Genomic DNA, 16,008 nt, shown 5'->3' with positions numbered 1-16,008 from the left:
TGCTTATTTTCTCTGGGTAAGTAGGACATTTACAGTCTGTTGCTGGCTGTACATCAAGCAGAGCCAATAAAAAGTCAAACATGAGTGACAAAATGACTCTGGGTAACTGTAGTGGTAAACATCCCGGCCCGATGCATAAACCTCTTCAAACTCAAACTATTTTTACACCCAGAGGCAGATTTATGTCAATACAATAGTGCGTAAGATCTATTGCAATTTCGTGTCATGACTGTATTCACCAAACAAACCACTCCAACCCCAAAATGGCCCTCTATGTAGGTACACCGATGTGCTAGCATTCATAGGAGATGCAAGGCATCCATAAATTCTCAGTTTGTAGATGTCAGCAGTACGTGTATAGATGAAAATGTGCAAAAGGTATTTGACACCATAGTACCTGACCCTTTGGGCAAGTTCTGGCAGACATTTGAGGCCCTGGTTAGGGGCTGGTTGAGTCCAAGCATTATTAATTCTTACGTTCATACAGTAGTGTTCAGAATAATAAGTAGTGCTATGTGACTAAAAAGATTAATCCAGGTTTTGAGTATATTTCTTATTGTTACATGGGAAACAAGGTACCAGTAGATTCAGTAGATTCTCACAAATCCAACAAGACGAAGCATTCATGATATGCACACTCTTAAGGCTATGAAATTGGGCTATTAGTAAAAAAAAAAAAGTAGAAAAGGGGGTGTTCACAATAATAGTAGCATCTGCTGTTGACGCCACAACTCAAAACTATTATGTTCAAACTGCTTTTTTAGCAATCCTGTGAATCACTAAACTAGTATTTAGTTGTATAACCACAGTTTTTCATGATTTCTTCACATCTGCGAGGCATTAATTTTGTTGGTTTGGAACCAAGATTTTGCTCGTTTACTAGTGTGCTTGGGGTCATTGTCTTGTTGAAACACCCATTTCAAGGGCATGTCCTCTTCAGCATAAGGCAACATGACCTATTCAAGTATTTTGACATATCCAAACTGATCCATGATACCTGGTATGCGATATATAGGCCCAACACCATAGTAGAAGAAACATGCCCATATCATGATGCTTGCACCACCATGCTTCACTGTCTTCACTGTGAACTGTGGCTTAAATTCAGAGTTTGGGGGTCGTCTCACAAACTGTCTGCGGCCCTTGGACCCAAAAAGAACAATTTTACTCACAAAATATTCCTCCATTTCTCTTTAGGCCAGTTGATGTGTTCTTTGGCAAATTGTAACCTCTTCTGCACGTCTTTTATTTAACAGAGGGACTTTGCGGGGGATTCGTGCAAATAAATTAGCTTCACACAGGTGTCTTCTAACTGTCACAGCACTTACAGGTAACTCCAGACTGTCTTTGATCATCCTGGAGCTGATCAATGGGTGAGCCTTTGCCATTCTGGTTATTCTTCTATCCATTTTGATGGTTGTTTTCCGTTTTCTTCCACACATCTCAGTTTTTTTTTGTTTTTTTTTTGTCCATTTTAAAGCATTGGAGATCATTGTAGATGAACAGCCTATAATTTTTTGCATCTGCGTATACGTTTTCCCCTCTCCAATCAACTTTTTATTCCAACTACGCTGTTCTTCTGAACAATGTCTTGAACGTCCCATTTTCCTCAGGCTTTCAAAGAAAAAGCATGTTCAACAGGTGCTGGCTTCATCCTTAAATAGGGGACACCTGATTCACAAGTTTGTTCCACAAAATTGACGAACTCATTGACTGAATGCCACACTACTATTATTGTGAACACCCCCTTTTCTACTTTTTTACTATAGCCTAATTTCATAGCCTTAAGAGTGTGCATATCATAAATGCTTGGTCTTGTTGGATATGTGAGAATCTACTGGTACCTTGTTTCCCATGTAACAATAAGAAATATACTCAAAAACCTGGATTAATTCAATTTAATTTATTAATTTCAATTTATTAATTTATATAGCGCCAACTCACGACAAAGTCGCCCTAGGGTGCGTCACACAATTCACAACAACACAAATTAATCTAAAATCAAAATTAAAAGCAAGAAACCACAATAAAGAGATAAAACACAGTAGAATAAAAAGAAACAAAGCAAACACAAACAGATTAAATTAATGATAAGACAGTCTAAAAAAGTGGGTCTTCAGTCTTGATTTAAAAGTCTCCACCGTGTCAGACTGCCGAATAACAGCAGGTAGATCGTTCCAAAGATTTGGACCACGGTAGGAGAAGGCTCTATACCCCACAGACTTCTTGTTCATCCTCAGAACACACAGAAGCCCTGTGCCCTGCTAACGCAAGAGCCTCACAGGTATGTAGGGCTTAACCAAGTCCGCCATGTAGGAAGGTGTCAGTCTATGAACAATTTTATAAACCAACAATAAAACTTTAAAATCCGATCTGGCAGAAACCGGTAGCCAATGAAGGGATGCCAGAATGGGAGTAATATGGTCAAACCTTCTACTTTGTGTCAAAACTCTGGCAGCAGCATGCTGTACCCACTGAAGTCCTCGAATGCTAGACTGCGCCAGGCCAGAAAATAAAGCATTACAATAATCCAGTCTGGAAGAAATAAATGCATTTAACAAAGTCTCAGTATCAGCCATAGACAGGATGGGACGAATCCTTGCCACATTTCGCAGATGAAAGAAGGCAGTCCTCGTAATGTCTCTAATGTGGGGGCCAAAAGACAATGTAGGATCGAAACGTACTCCAAGACTCCTCACTTTGTCCATATGATGCACAACACATGAACCAAAATTAAGCGCCATTAATCTTTTTAGTCACATAGCACTGCTATTATTGTGAACACTACTATACATTCACCAGACACAAGCATCATGTGAGATGTGAGATGTCTCAAGTCAACATGAAGAATGGGCTGTTGGTTGTCAAAAAGTCAATCTTGCATTTCATTTTGAAATCAAGGTTCCAGAGTCTGGAAGAAGAGTGGAGAGGCACAGAACCCACGTTGCTTGAGGTCTGGTGTGAGGTTTCCACAGTCAGACATCTGCTGGTGTTGGTCCACTGTGTTTCATCAAATCCAAAGTCAGTGCATCCCTCTACCAGGAGATTGTAAAGCACTTCATGCTTCCATCTGCACACAGGTTTTAGGAAGATGCTGATTTCCTTTTCCAGCAGGACTGGGCACCTGCCCAGAGTGCCAAACTACTAGTAATTGGTTTGGTGACCATGACATTGCCATACTTGATTGGCCAGTCAATGTTACCTGATTTGGACTCCAAAGAGAATCTACGAGGTGTCCTCAAGATTAAGATGAGAGACAGCAAAACAACAAGAGATGAATTGAAGGCTGTAATCAAAGAAAGCTGGGCTAAAACATCCTGAGCAGTGCCAGAAGGTGACCACCTCCATGTCAAAGATTTGCGCAAAAGGAACCCCAATCAACTGGAGTGCATAAATTAACATACTTTTGAGGAGTTCAACATGTCTGTATTATAAATCTTTTTTTTAATTGATCTTGTGAAATATGTTAATATTTTAAGATACTTTTTTCCTCTTTTTTTTTTTTTTTTAGTTGTAGGCTGCAATTATCAAAATGAAAATAAAAAATTTTCACTTTCTGGAATTTGATTTGATTGGCTTTTTTGAGCTACACCATGTCCCACCTTTGCATAAGTGGCACATCATCACTGATTATTCATACACATGCCTTATGTATCTGGCCCCATGACGGGTCCAACAATGTACCATTGGCGCAGGTCTCCAGCTGACATGAATGTAATGCGGGCTGTACTTTTTGTCTTGAGGTTTAAAATGTCTCATACAATGGCTCAATTCAAGCATTCTTGGGGGAAAAAAGAGAAATGCTGAGTGCTCTTTCTCTCTGTTTCCCTCTGCCTCTTACAGTTGACTCTAAATCCGGTTCCCAGCTACTTAGCCTGCACAGCTACTCACTCAATACACAGTCACGAAACAACTCTCTTGCTTTCTACAAGCCCCAAGCCTGAGCCCATGTATCATGCAGCCAGCCATCACAACACAGTAAAGCAGACTCATGGACAGTTATTGTTTGTTTGTGCTATTTCTGTCAATGTACAGTCTGCAACAAATGGCTCCATAATGCAATCATTCTTTGCTACGATCTTGGACTCCCTTCCATTAGGCTAATGGTGCTCTGTGACTGTCCTGAGCTTCCTGGCTGTTGAAATAGTGAACGTGAGAAGTAAGAAAGGGGCCCCTGGTTTAATTGGCGTGTCTGTGATAAACCCGTCAAAGCATCTTGCACGAGATATCACCCCCAGAAGTTTAAATGGGGTTGTTGTGTGGCTGTTGTCGTGATCTTGCCAGCCATTAGCTGCAAGTAATCGATTTAGGATGAAAAGATGGGGCTCAGCCTTGTTCCTGCTCCTCATCATTTTGCGGTGCAGATACACCTTCAGTGACATTACCGCCCCCATTGAAAAGTCTTCAGCTTCTCTGGAAACAGCCCGTCAAACTCGGGTTTATTTATGCAGCTGAGGGAGCAGAGCGCAGATGTAGACAAGTGTTTGTGTCATCCAGCAATGCCCTGTTCTAGTTTGTGATGTCACCTGCATTGAGGCGGCTGAGCTCAATTTGAAACATTCTGAATTTTTATTTGGAGCACAGGTTTTGACACTGACATACGGTACACCCTAGAAACGGGGGAAAGTATATTTTCCCTCTCTTTATTCTCTCTCTACTATCAAACCATTGCTTTATCTTGTCAGATGATTTAGTCATTATTGTTGCATATCCTTTTAATCCTTGTTTTGTAGGCATAATTACATCTGAAATGCCAGTGGTGTCCCGAAGATTTACAGATTCATTTGGTCGGGAAAACCTTCTTCTGTTAGGACTGTCAAAAATTTCAACCCAACTCATCTTGCATAAAGTGCATTAAAATGCATAGACAGCAAAGCTATAATTACTGGGTTTAAATAAAATACTCTGTGCCTTAATCCACATCGTAATAACGCAATTAAAGCGGTGTCTCTTGGACTTGGTAATCTTCTGTGACAAGCTTAGAATTCAATTAACCCTGTTTTAACATGTTGTTTCAACTACTGCGTGAGGCTAATTTGCTTTAGCCGTATTTCAGTTGCTATAATTATGCCTTCAGAATTGTCCATATTGCAATATGTCAGTGAACGCTGATTTTTCAGTGGATGACTCTGACTCCTATCCAGAAGGATGGCTGAAAGGGGAACCCAAACCAACTCCATCAGCGGTTGTGTTCTTTGCCTTTGATTTTGCAAAAGCAGATTAACAAACTGCCAACAGTTTAATATGAAGCTTGCTCTGCTCATCAAAAACGATCTAGCTATTTACCAAAAGTAACCGCCTTGCTAAATTTGAACAAAAACGCACCACATTTTCACATAAAGCTGGAAATAAGACCAAATTTTATTTAATTAATATTTGGAAAAATGTTGATTGATTAATTTAGTCAGCAAAATGTAGAAAAAAAGCCACATACTTAAAGCATTAACTCACATTTTCTCACACAGGATTGTCCCTCACAATATGGCCGCCAACTCTCCTCCGATTAGCCAGGGCTATTCCTGTGGCGTGTCACCTTTACCTTTGTATATAGCAGAGGTGGGACAAAGTCCCCATCAAGTCACTCTCAAGTCATGAATCAGCAAATCTCTAGTGAAGTCTCAAGTTATGATGACCACCAATTGATTGCGAGCTGACTTGAGACTTGACTTGGGACTTGCAGATTGTTGACTTGACAGTGACTTTGTCCCACCTCTGCTATATAGCTATGGGTTTAGGGTTGCCAACCGTCCCTTGAAAAATGGAATTGTCCCTTATTTGGAAATAAAAGTGTGCGTTCCGTATTGACCTGAAACGGGACGCAATTTGTTCCGTATTTCTGTGAGAATCAAAAAGTCTCTAAAATGTCAATGGAATTGACTGGCGCTTTATATGGAAACTTACGGTAAATTTGATCCCAGCCTCTCTCCTGCTCTTCACCAATGAGCTGACAGACACGAGTTGACGATACAGAATCACTCTTATCTCATTGGTCGAGGGACATCCGCTCGCATTATTATTTTAACATGACTATTTTTGGACATTCTAAACATTAAAATCACTAAATAATTATTTTCTGTTTGATCTCTCAAAGACCACCTGCAATCATTTGGGCCATCACGTGGCTGCGGCCTACAATTCCTTTTTCTGTGGTGGCCCTGAAGTGCAAAACACAACAGCAAATCGCACAAAAGCAAATCGCACAGCACAACAGCTAATTGCACAACACAACAGCAAATCGCACAAAACAACAGCAAATCGCACAAAACAACAGCAAATCGCACAACACAACAGCAAATTGCACAGCACAACAGCTAATTGCACAACACAACAGCAAATCGCACAACACAACAGCAAATTGCACAGCACAACAGCTAATTGCACAACACAACAGCAAATCGCACAGCACAAAAGCAAATTGCACAGCACAACAGCTAATTGCACAGCACAAAAGCAAATCGCACAACACAACAGCAAATTGCACAGCACAACAGCTAACTGCACAGCACAAAAGCAAATCGCACAACACAACAGCAAATCGCACAACACAACAGCAAATCGCACAACACAACAGCAAATCGCACAACACAACAGCAAATCGCACAACACAACAGCAAATCGGAAAAGGTACATACCTTTGGGCAACACGAATCGTCGCTGACTTGACGGTGGTCTGTCCTATCCTATGAACCGTAAGACCGTATACTCAGGCGCCAGACGAACAGAAACAAATGAACATGCCACGATGTATTGCCAAAACTGTGGCAAAGAGTTCGAGGAAAAACGAAACTTCTGTAGTGACTGTGAGAAAATGCTAAAAGAAGACGGTGATGACACTCATGCGGAACCTTCAAGTTTAAGAGCACGTAGGTTTTCACTAGCGGTGCTCATATTTTGAAAACATGTAAACCTTCCAGTTCACAAGACAGGACTGACCACCGTCCCATCAGTGACGATTCGTGTCGCCCGAAGGTACCTACCTTTTCCGTTTTGGTTAATGTTGTTGTCGTTTCTCTTTTGCTGTTGTGCTGTGCGATTTGCTGTTAGGTTTTTTTGATTTGCTGTTGTGCTGTGCGATTTGCTGTTGGGTTTTTTTGATTTGCTGTTGTGCTGTGCGATTTGCTGTTGTGCTGTGCGATTTGCTGTTGTGCTTTTTTGATTTGCTGTGGTGCTGTGCAATTTGCTGTTGTGCTGTGCGATTTGCTGTTGGGTTTTTTGATTTGCTGTGGTGCTGTGCGATTTGCTGTTAGGTTTTTTTTTATTTGCTGTGGTGCTGTGCGATTTGCTGTTGTGCTGTGCGATTTGCTGTTGGGTTTTTTCGATTTGCTGTTGTGCTGTGCGATTTGCTGTTGTGCTGTGCGATTTGCTGTTAGGTTTTTTGATTTGCTGTTGTGCTGTGCGATTTGCTGTAAGGTTTTTTTGATTTGCTGTGGTGCTGTGCGATTTGCTGTTGTGCTGTGCGATTTGCTGTTGGGTTTTTTTTATTTGCTGTTGTGCTGTGCAATTTGCTGTTGGGTTTTTTTGATTTGCTGTTGTGCTGTGCGATTTGCTGTTGTGCTGTGCGATTTGCTGTTAGGTTTTTTTGATTTGCTGTGGTGCTGTGCGATTTGCTGTTGTGCTTTTTTGATTTGCTGTGGTGCTGTGCGATTTGCTGTTGTGCTGTGCGATTTGCTGTTGGGTTTTTTGATTTGCTGTTGTGCTGTGCAATTTGCTGTTGGGTTTTTTGATTTGCTGTGGTGCTGTGCGACTTGCTGTTGTGCTGTGCGATTTGCTGTTAGGTTTTTTTGATTTGCTGTTGTGCTGTGCGATTTGCTGTTGTGCTGTGCGATTTTCTGTTGGTTTTTTTTGATTTGCTGTTGTGCAGTGCAATTTGCTGTTGGGTTTTTTGATTTGCTGTGGTGCTGTGCGATTTGCTGTAAGATTTTTTTTATTTGCTGTGGTGCTGTGCGATTTGCTGTTGGGTTTTTTTGATTTGCTGTTGTGCTGTGCAATTTGCTGTTGGTTTTTTTTTTATTTGCTGTGGTGCTGTGCGATTTGCTGTTGTGCTGTGCGATTTGCCGTTGGGTTTTTTTGATTTGCTGTTGTGCTGTGTGATTTGCTGTTGGCTTTTTTTGATTTGCTGTTGTGCTGTGCGATTTGCTGTAAGGTTTTTTTGATTTGCTGTGGTGCTGTGCGATTTGCTGTTGTGCTGTGCGATTTGCTGTTGTTTTTTTTTTTTATTTGCTGTTGTGCTGTGCGATTTGCTGTTAGGTTTTTTTGATTTGCTGTTGTGCTGTGTGATTTGCTGTTAGGTTATTTGATTTGCTGTTGTGCTGTGCGATTTGCTGTTAGGTTTTTTGATTTGCTGTGGTGCTGTGCGATTTGCTGTTGTGCTGTGCGATTTGCTGTTGTGCTATGCGATTTGCTGTTGGGTTTTTTTGATTTGCTGTTGTGCTGTGTGATTTGCTGTTGGGTTTTTTTGATTTGCTGTTGTGCTGTGCGATTTGCTGTTAGGTTTTTTTGATTTGCTGTGGTGCTGTGCGATTTGCTGTTGTGCTGTGCGATTTGCTGTTGGTTTTTTTTTTTGATTTGCTGTTGTGCTGTGCGATTTGCTGTTGGGTTTTTTGATTTGCTGTTGTGCTGTGCGATTTGCTGTTAGGTTTTTTTTTATTTGCTGTGGTGCTGTGTGATTTGCTGTGGTGCTGTGCGATTTGCTGTTGGGTTTTTTTGATTTGCTGTGGTGCTGTGCGATTTGCTGTTAGGTTTTTTTTGATTTGCTGTGGTGCTGTGCGATTTGCTGTTGTGCTGTGCGATTTGCTGTTGGGTTTTTTTGATTTGCTGTGGTGCTGTGCGACTTGCTGTTGTGCTGTGCGATTTGCTGTTGGTTTTTTTTTATTTGCTGTGGTGCTGTGCGATTTGCTGTTAGGTTTTTTGATTTGCTGTGGTGCTGTGCGATTTGCTGTTGTGCTGTGCGATTTGCTGTTAGGTTTTTTGATTTGCTGTTGTGCTGTGCGATTTGCTGTTAGGTTTTTTGATTTGCTGTGGTGCTGTGCGATTTGCTGTTGTGCTGTGCGATTTGCTGTTGTGCTATGCGATTTGCTGTTGGGTTTTTTTGATTTGCTGTGGTGCTGTGCGATTTGCTGTTGTGCTGTGCGATTTGCTGTTGGGTTTTTTGATTTGCTGTTGTGCTGTGCAATTTGCTGTTGGGTTTTTTGATTTGCTGTGGTGCTGTGCGACTTGCTGTTGTGCTGTGCGATTTGCTGTTGGGTTTTTTGATTTGCTGTGGTGCTGTGCGACTTGCTCTAGTGCTGTGCGATTTGCTGTTGGTTTTTTTTGATTTGCTGTGGTGCTGTGCGATTTGCTGTTAGGTTTTTTTTTTATTTGCTGTGGTGCTGTGCGACTTGCTCTAGTGCTGTGCGATTTGCTGTTGGGTTTTTTTGATTTGCTGTTGTGCTGTGCGATTTGCTGTTGGGTTTTTTTGATTTGCTGTTGTGCAGTGCGATTTGCTGTTGGGTTTTTTTGATTTGCTGTTGTGCTGTGCGATTTTCTGTTGTGCTGTGCGATTTGCTGTTAGGTTTTTTTGATTTGCTGTTGTGCTGTGCGATTTGCTGTTGTGCTGTGTGATTTGCTGTTGGGTTTTTTGATTTGCTGTTGTGCTGTGCAATTTGCTGTTGGGTTTTTTGATTTGCTGTTGTGCTGTGCAATTTGCTGTTGGGTTTTTTGATTTGCTGTTGTGCTGTGCGATTTGCTGTTAGGTTTTTTTGATTTGCTGTGGTGCTGTGCGATTTGCTGTTGTGCTGTGCGATTTGCTGTTGGGTTTTTTGATTTGCTGTTGTGCTGTGCAATTTGCTGTTGTGCTGTGCAATTTGCTGTTGGGTTTTTTGATATGCTGTGGTGCTGTGCGACTTGCTGTTGTGCTGTGCGATTTGCTGTTAAGTTTTTTTGATTTGCTGTGGTGCTGTGTGATTTGCTGTGGTGCAGTGCGATTTGCTGTTGGGTTTTTTTGATTTGCTGTTGTGCTGTGCGATTTGCTGTTGTGCTGTGCGATTTGCTGTTAGGTTTTTTTGATTTGCTGTTGTGCTGTGCGATTTGCTGTTAGGTTTTTTGATTTGCTGTTGTGCTGTGCGATTTGCTGTTGGGTTTTTTGATTTGCTGTTGTGCTGTGCAATTTGCTGTTGGGTTTTTTGATTTGCTGTTGTGCTGTGCAATTTGCTGTTGGGTTTTTTGATTTGCTGTTGTGCTGTGCGATTTGCTGTTAGGTTTTTTTGATTTGCTGTGGTGCTGTGCGATTTGCTGTTGTGCTGTGCGATTTGCTGTTGGGTTTTTTGATTTGCTGTTGTGCTGTGCAATTTGCTGTTGGGTTTTTTGATATGCTGTGGTGCTGTGCGACTTGCTGTTGTGCTGTGCGATTTGCTGTTGGGTTTTTTGATTTGCTGTTGTGCTGTGCAATTTGCTGTTGGGTTTTTTGATTTGCTGTGGTGCTGTGCGATTTGCTGTGGTGCTGTGCGATTTGCTGTGGTGCTGTGCGATTTGCTGTTGGGTTTTTTTGATTTGCTGTTGTGCAGTGCGATTTGCTGTTGGGTTTTTTTGATTTGCTGTGGTGCTGTGCAATTTGCTGTTGGGTTTTTTTTATTTGCTGTGGTGCTGTGCGATTTGCTGTTGGGTTTTTTTTATTTGCTGTGCTGCTGTGCGATTTGCTGTTGTGCTGTGCGATTTGCTGTTGGGTTTTTTTGATTTGCTGTTGTGCTGTGTGATTTGCTGTTGGCTTTTTTTGATTTGCTGTTGTGCTGTGCGATTTGCTGTAAGGTTTTTTTGATTTGCTGTGGTGCTGTGCGATTTGCTGTTGTGCTGTGCGATTTGCTGTTGTTTTTTTTTTTTATTTGCTGTTGTGCTGTGCGATTTGCTGTTAGGTTTTTTTGATTTGCTGTTGTGCTGTGTGATTTGCTGTTAGGTTTTTTGATTTGCTGTTGTGCTGTGCGATTTGCTGTTAGGTTTTTTGATTTGCTGTGGTGCTGTGCGATTTGCTGTTGTGCTGTGCGATTTGCTGTTGTGCTATGCGATTTGCTGTTGGGTTTTTTTGATTTGCTGTTGTGCTGTGTGATTTGCTGTTGGGTTTTTTTGATTTGCTGTTGTGCTGTGCAATTTGCTGTTAGGTTTTTTTGATTTGCTGTGGTGCTGTGCGATTTGCTGTTGTGCTGTGCGATTTGCTGTTGGTTGTTTTTTTTGATTTGCTGTTGTGCTGTGCGATTTGCTGTTGGGTTTTTTTGATTTGCTGTTGTGCTGTGCGATTTGCTGTTAGGTTTTTTTTATTTGCTGTGGTGCTGTGCGATTTGCTGTTGTGCTGTGCAATTTGCTGTTGGGTTTTTTGATTTGCTGTGGTGCTGTGCAATTTGCTGTTGGGTTTTTTTGATTTGCTGTTGTGCAGTGTGATTTGCTGTTGGCTTTTTTGATTTGCTGTTGTGCTGTGCGATTTGCTGTAAGGTTTTTTTGATTTGCTGTGGTGCTGTGCGATTTGCTGTTGTGCTGTGCGATTTGCTGTTGGTTTTTTTTTATTTGCTGTTGTGCTGTGCGATTTGCTGTTAGGTTTTTTGATTTGCTGTTGTGCTGTGTGATTTGCTGTTAGGTTTTTTGATTTGCTGTTGTGCTGTGCGATTTGCTGTTAGGTTTTTTGATTTGCTGTTGTGCTGTGCGATTTGCTGTTGTGCTGTGCGATTTGCTATTGTGCTATGCGATTTGCTGTTGGGTTTTTTTGATTTGCTGTGGTGCTATGCGATTTGCTGTTGGGTTTTTTTTATTTGCTGTGGTGCTGTGCGATTTGCTGTTGTGCTGTGCGATTTGCTGTTGTGCTGTGTGATTTGCTGTTGGGTTTTTTTGATTTGCTGTTGTGCTGTGCGATTTGCTGTTAGGTTTTTTGATTTGCTGTGGTGCTGTGCGATTTGCTGTTAGGTTTTTTTTGATTTGCTGTGGTGCTGTGCGATTTGCTGTTGTGCTGTGCGATTTGCTGTTGGGTTTTTTGATTTGCTGTTGTGCTGTGCAATTTGCTGTTGGGTTTTTTGATTTGCTGTGGTGCTGTGCGATTTGCTGTTAAGTTTTTTTGATTTGCTGTGGTGCTGTGTGATTTGCTGTGGTGCTGTGCGATTTGCTGTTGGGTTTTTTGATTTGCTGTTGTGCTGTGCAATTTGCTGTTGGGTTTTTTGATTTGCTGTTGTGCTGTGCAATTTGCTGTTGGGTTTTTTGATTTGCTGTTGTGCTGTGCGATTTGCTGTTAGGTTTTTTGATTTGCTGTGGTGCTGTGCGATTTGCTGTTGTGCTGTGCGATTTGCTGTTGGGTTTTTTGATTTGCTGTTGTGCTGTGCAATTTGCTGTTGGGTTTTTTGATATGCTGTGGTGCTGTGCGACTTGCTGTTGTGCTGTGCGATTTGCTGTTGGGTTTTTTGATTTGCTGTTGTGCTGTGCAATTTGCTGTTGGGTTTTTTGATTTGCTGTGGTGCTGTGCGATTTGCTGTGGTGCTGTGCGATTTGCTGTGGTGCTGTGCGATTTGCTGTTGGGTTTTTTTGATTTGCTGTTGTGCAGTGCGATTTGCTGTTGGATTTTTTTGATTTGCTGTTGTGCTGTGCGATTTGCTGTAAGGTTTTTTTGATTTGCTGTGGTGCTGTGCGATTTGCTGTTGTGCTGTGCGATTTGCTGTTGGGTTTTTTTTTATTTGCTGTGGTGCTGTGCAATTTGCTGTTGGGTTTTTTGATTTGCTGTGGTGCTGTGCGATTTGCTGTTGTGCTGTGCAATTTGCTGTTGGGTTTTTTTGATTTGCTGTTGTGCAGTGCGATTTTCTGTTGGGTTTTTTTTATTTGCTGTGGTGCTGTGCGATTTGCTGTTGGGTTTTTTTTGATTTGCTGTTGTGCTGTGCAATTTGCTGTTGGTTTTTTTTTTATTTGCTGTGCTGCTGTGCGATTTGCTGTTGTGCTGTGCGATTTGCTGTTGGTTTTTTTTGATTTGCTGTTGTGCTGTGTGATTTGCTGTTGGCTTTTTTTGATTTGCTGTTGTGCTGTGCGATTTGCTGTAAGGTTTTTTTGATTTGCTGTGGTGCTGTGCGATTTGCTGTTGTGCTGTGCGATTTGCTGTTGGTTTTTTTTTTATTTGCTGTTGTGCTGTGCGATTTGCTGTTAGGTTTTTTTGATTTGCTGTTGTGCTGTGTGATTTGCTGTTAGGTTTTTTGATTTGCTGTTGTGCTGTGCGATTTGCTGTTAGGTTTTTTGATTTGCTGTGGTGCTGTGCGATTTGCTGTTGTGCTGTGCGATTTGCTGTTGTGCTATGCGATTTGCTGTTGGGTTTTTTTGATTTGCTGTTGTGCTGTGTGATTTGCTGTTGGGTTTTTTTGATTTGCTGTTGTGCTGTGCGATTTGCTGTTAGGTTTTTTTGATTTGCTGTGGTGCTGTGCGATTTGCTGTTGTGCTGTGCGATTTGCTGTTGGTTGTTTTTTTTGATTTGCTGTTGTGCTGTGCGATTTGCTGTTGGGTTTTTTTGATTTGCTGTTGTGCTGTGCGATTTGCTGTTAGGTTTTTTTATTTGCTGTGGTGCTGTGCGATTTGCTGTTGTGCTGTGCAATTTGCTGTTGGGTTTTTTGATTTGCTGTGGTGCTGTGCAATTTGCTGTTGGGTTTTTTTGATTTGCTGTTGTGCAGTGTGATTTGCTGTTGGCTTTTTTGATTTGCTGTTGTGCTGTGCGATTTGCTGTAAGGTTTTTTGATTTGCTGTGGTGCTGTGCGATTTGCTGTTGTGCTGTGCGATTTGCTGTTGGTTTTTTTTTATTTGCTGTTGTGCTGTGCGATTTGCTGTTAGGTTTTTTTGATTTGCTGTTGTGCTGTGTGATTTGCTGTTAGGTTTTTTGATTTGCTGTTGTGCTGTGCGATTTGCTGTTAGGTTTTTTTGATTTGCTGTGGTGCTATGCGATTTGCTGTTGGGTTTTTTTTATTTGCTGTGGTGCTGTGCGATTTGCTGTTGTGCTGTGCGATTTGCTGTTGTGCTGTGTGATTTGCTGTTGGGTTTTTTTGATTTGCTGTTGTGCTGTGCGATTTGCTGTTAGGTTTTTTTTGATTTGCTGTGGTGCTGTGCGATTTGCTGTTAGGTTTTTTTTGATTTGCTGTGGTGCTGTGCGATTTGCTGTTGTGCTGTGCGATTTGCTGTTGGGTTTTTTGATTTGCTGTTGTGCTGTGCAATTTGCTGTTGGGTTTTTTGATTTGCTGTGGTGCTGTGCGATTTGCTGTTAAGTTTTTTTGATTTGCTGTGGTGCTGTGTGATTTGCTGTGGTGCTGTGCGATTTGCTGTTAGGTTTTTTTTTATTTGCTGTGGTGCTGTGCGATTTGCTGTTGTGCTGTGCGATTTGCTGTTGGGTTTTTTTTTATTTGCTGTGGTGCTGTGCAATTTGCTGTTGGGTTTTTTTGATTTGCTGTGGTGCTGTGCGATTTGCTGTTGTGCTGTGCAATTTGCTGTTGGGTTTTTTTTGATTTGCTGTTGTGCAGTGCGATTTTCTGTTGGGTTTTTTTTATTTGCTGTGGTGCTGTGCGATTTGCTGTTGGGTTTTTTTGATTTGCTGTTGTGCTGTGCAATTTGCTGTTGGTTTTTTTTTATTTGCTGTGCTGCTGTGCGATTTGCTGTTGTGCTGTGCGATTTGCTGTTGGGTTTTTTGATTTGCTGTTGTGCTGTGTGATTTGCTGTTGGCTTTTTTTGATTTGCTGTTGTGCTGTGCGATTTGCTGTAAGGTTTTTTTGATTTGCTGTGGTGCTGTGCGATTTGCTGTTGTGCTGTGCGATTTGCTGTTGGTTTTTTTTTTTATTTGCTGTTGTGCTGTGCGATTTGCTGTTAGGTTTTTTTGATTTGCTGTTGTGCTGTGTGATTTGCTGTTAGGTTTTTTGATTTGCTGTTGTGCTGTGCGATTTGCTGTTAGGTTTTTTGATTTGCTGTGGTGCTGTGCGATTTGCTGTTGTGCTGTGCGATTTGCTGTTGTGCTATGCGATTTGCTGTTGGGTTTTTTTGATTTGCTGTTGTGCTGTGCGATTTGCTGTTGGGTTTTTTTGATTTGCTGTTGTGCTGTGCGATTTGCTGTTAGGTTTTTTTTTATTTGCTGTGGTGCTGTGCGATTTGCTGTTGTGCTGTGCAATTTGCTGTTGGGTTTTTTGATTTGCTGTGGTGCTGTGCAATTTGCTGTTGGGTTTTTTTGATTTGCTGTTGTGCAGTGTGATTTGCTGTTGGCTTTTTTGATTTGCTGTGGTGCTGTGCGATTTGCTGTTGTGCTGTGCGATTTGCTGTTGTGCTATGCGATTTGCTGTTGGGTTTTTTTGATTTGCTGTTGTGCTGTGTGATTTGCTGTTGGGTTTTTTTGATTTGCTGTTGTGCTGTGCGATTTGCTGTTAGGTTTTTTTGATTTGCTGTGGTGCTGTGCGATTTGCTGTTGTGCTGTGCGATTTGCTGTTGGTTTTTTTTTTTTGATTTGCTGTTGTGCTGTGCGATTTGCTGTTGGGTTTTTTTTGATTTGCTGTTGTGCTGTGCGATTTGCTGTTAGGTTTTTTTTTATTTGCTGTGGTGCTGTGCGATTTGCTGTTGTGCTGTGCAATTTGCTGTTGGGTTTTTTGATTTGCTGTGGTGCTGTGCAATTTGCTGTTGGGTTTTTTTGATTTGCTGTTGTGCAGTGTGATTTGCTGTTGGCTTTTTTGATTTGCTGTTGTGCTGTGCGATTTGCTGTAAGGTTTTTTTTGATTTGCTGTGGTGCTGTGCGATTTGCTGTTGTGCTGTGCGATTTGCTGTTGGTTTTTTTTTATTTGCTGTTGTGCTGTGCGATTTGCTGTTAGGTTTTTTTGATTTGCTGTTGTGCTGTGTGATTTGCTGTTAGGTTTTTTGATTTGCTGTTGTGCTGTGCGATTTGCTGTTAGGTTTTTTGATTTGCTGTGGTGCTGTGCGATTTGCTGTTGTGCTATGCGATTTGCTGTTGGGCTTTTTTGATTTGCTGTGGTGCTATGCGATTTGCTGTTGGGTTTTTTT

The sequence above is a fragment of the Thalassophryne amazonica genome, chromosome 23, assembly GCF_902500255.1.
Source record: "Thalassophryne amazonica chromosome 23, fThaAma1.1, whole genome shotgun sequence".
NCBI classification, from domain to species: domain Eukaryota; kingdom Metazoa; phylum Chordata; class Actinopteri; order Batrachoidiformes; family Batrachoididae; genus Thalassophryne; species Thalassophryne amazonica.
The sequence above is the reverse complement of the archived record's forward strand: the minus strand, read 5'-3'. Positions refer to the sequence as shown.